The sequence below is a fragment of the Salvelinus sp. IW2-2015 genome, unplaced genomic scaffold (genome assembly GCF_002910315.2).
Source record: "Salvelinus sp. IW2-2015 unplaced genomic scaffold, ASM291031v2 Un_scaffold1942, whole genome shotgun sequence".
NCBI classification, from domain to species: Eukaryota; Metazoa; Chordata; class Actinopteri; order Salmoniformes; family Salmonidae; genus Salvelinus; species Salvelinus sp. IW2-2015.
Genome location: NW_019943298.1, coordinates 220,939 through 223,640, shown reverse-complemented (window position 1 = coordinate 223,640; position 2,702 = coordinate 220,939). Strand labels below are relative to the sequence as shown.

At 45.7% G+C, this 2,702-nt stretch overlaps 1 non-coding gene across 1 annotated transcript in view; it reads left to right on the top strand.

The window, feature by feature from the left end:
- Positions 1-1,805, top strand: part of LOC112072477 (uncharacterized) — a 12,487-nt gene extending 10,682 nt beyond the window's left edge. Inside the window, exons 3-4 of the transcript XR_011476211.1 lie at positions 1,110-1,200; positions 1,735-1,805. This is a non-coding gene — a transcript (uncharacterized protein). The remainder of the gene's footprint in view (positions 1-1,109; positions 1,201-1,734) is intronic.
- The last annotated feature ends 897 nt before the right edge of the window (positions 1,806-2,702 follow it).

Below are 2,702 nucleotides of genomic sequence, written 5' to 3'. Positions count from 1 at the left end.
CGGCCTACTTAAGTGACGAACTATAAAACAACCGGAATCTGCTTTCCTGCGTTGCCTGTGATTTTAATTTCCCGTTCATTAGACATGTGAATGCCCATCAAACACTTCTCCTTCACCACTAGGGGCGATCGAGTCCTAGAACACTTATACTCTACCCACAAAGCAAGCATACAAGGCCCTCCCTCGTCCCCCCCCTTCAGAAAATCAGATCATGACTCTTAGTCCTGCTTCCTGTTTACAAGCAGAAGCGCAATCAGACAGTACCCTGCTGTGCTCAGTTGAGAAACTCGCTCTGATGCTACAAGACTGCTTTGCTAGCGTCGATAGCATTGATAGCTAACCACCTCCGGCACCCACTTCATAAGAAAATGCATCGCTGACGTGTCCCCACAGTCAAGGTTCATTGCTTTCCCAATCACAAAGCCCGGATTAACACAGAGGTGGTGCTAAGCTAAACAGAGACACAGGGCTACCTGCCATCAGCTACGGCTGAAGACAGAACAAGTACAACAAGTCCTGATACGACCTCCACCAGAGCCATCAAACAAGCAAAAGTTGTAAAGATGGGGAAAGGTCTGTCTGTAATAAAAGAGATGCTCTGCTTTTTTTGACACCACACTCCAGAAACAAGTCCTGCAGCCGCTACGTGAACGTTGTACTTCTACAGGCTTGTGTGATGTTTTTACAGATTCGTCCGTACGGTGAACGTACTACTTTACATAGCTGTGTGTGTGTTTTACAGATTCGTCCTACACGTTGAACGTGTACTTTATAGGCTTGCTGTGTGTTTTTACAGATTCGTCCGGTTGTACTTGTAAGTGTACTTTACAGGCTGTGTATGTTTTACAGATGGCCGTACGTGAACGTTACTTTAAGGCTTGTGTGTGTTTTTACAAATCGTCCGTACCGTGAACGCTGTACTTTACAAGGCTGCTATCTCTCTCTTTTCCGTGTGTGTGTGGCTCAGTTGCGCTTGCAACGCAAGGGTTGTGGGTTCGATTCCCATGTGTCCAGAATGAAAAAGTATGAAAAATGCATGCACTCACTACTGTAAGTCACTCTGGATAAAAGCGTCTGCTAAATGACAAAAAGTGTGTGTGTGTGTCTAGAGTATGGAGGAGATCCTTCGCTGCTACAGTAAAGAGGAGAACCCGGAGCTCAACAGGCAGATTGAGTTCATTATCAAACAGCTCAACTCAGGTCAGTCACAAACAGAGGTATAAACACATAGAAGTAGTCCATTTCATCCTGTGTGCACACAGCCCTGCTCAACTCAGGTCAGTCACAAACAGAGGTATAAACACATAGAAGTAGTCCATTTCATCCTGTGTGCACACAGCCCTGCAGTGGCACATATTGACACGCACCAGCACAATATACTGTGCATTTGGAGAGAAAAAATTGACCCATTCATATTTTCCACATTTTTGTTGCATTACAGCCTTATTCTAAAATGGAGATTATTAATATTTTTTTCCCCCTCATCAATACCCCATAATGACATATCAAAAACAGTTTTTTAGAAGTTTTTGCAAATGTATAAAAAATATTCTTGTGGAAATTCAGTACTGAGAGAGACACCCCCTCGTGCCTTATTGCTTAAGTATAGTACACAAACCCACCGACATACACTGTTCTGTTGGAGGCCACTGTATGTACAAGCTGTGGTTTCTTCATGTTCTGTTTGACCTCTCACCTTTGTGAGCTGACCTGACGTGTCTCTTTTCTAACCAGGGGAGGRGACTGAAGAGGGACCAGAGTCTGATGACGAAGAGGAGGATGACGATGATGAGGTAAGCGCGTCCTCTCACCCTCGTTGCCATGTCGATCATGATCTGGAGACACACGCAAATGTCCAAAGACGCATCTCCTCTGTCCCCTAGACACTCCTCCACAGATGGGACATACATACTTCTACCTAACGACCCTGCCGGCTGCCACACACACACACACACTCCTACTAACCCTGACACACTCACACACTCACCATTTGTCAAACCATCCCAGAGTCCTTTGAACCACACACGCACACACACACACACACACACACACACACTCACACTCACACTCACACTCACACACACACACATACCTACCTCAAGAACACCTCCCCAAAAAATTGACATGAAAAGAGAGGGAGGGGATCAATGATAAAACATACTTAATTTGACATCTTCCCCAGCGTAACACAGATATTGGGTGTCTCCCACCTGTGTGCTGTCTGATGGGGCTGCCAGGTTGGATTCTCTGGGAAAGTGGGCTATCAGATATAAGGGCCACAGCAGTGCCTTGGGACCCGGGGTCACCCAGGTGTATGCTGGGTTTGAGAATATGTGTGTGTGTGTGTGTGTGTGTTGGTGGATATGTGCCCCCATTCGCTGACCCTCTACGAGCAAATGTGTGAAACGCTGTACTTCCATTGACAAGTGAGATCAGTACAAAGTGAAACCACCCCTATCGTGCCACATGTGATGCCGTTCTCGAAAATCTCCCTAATAACCTAGAATAATAGTGTTACCATTTTGCTTATAATATAATGGTGTTGTTGTTGGGGGGGATCAGTGTTCGTTGTTGGAATCTCCCAAACGGACGTGGCCGTTTCACCAAGAACGGACTTCAGTTTAAAAGTCTTTACCAACAGCAATACTGCTTCTCTCTCCATGGTCTCACAGCTATCTCACGGACTTCACTTCTCTCTCCAT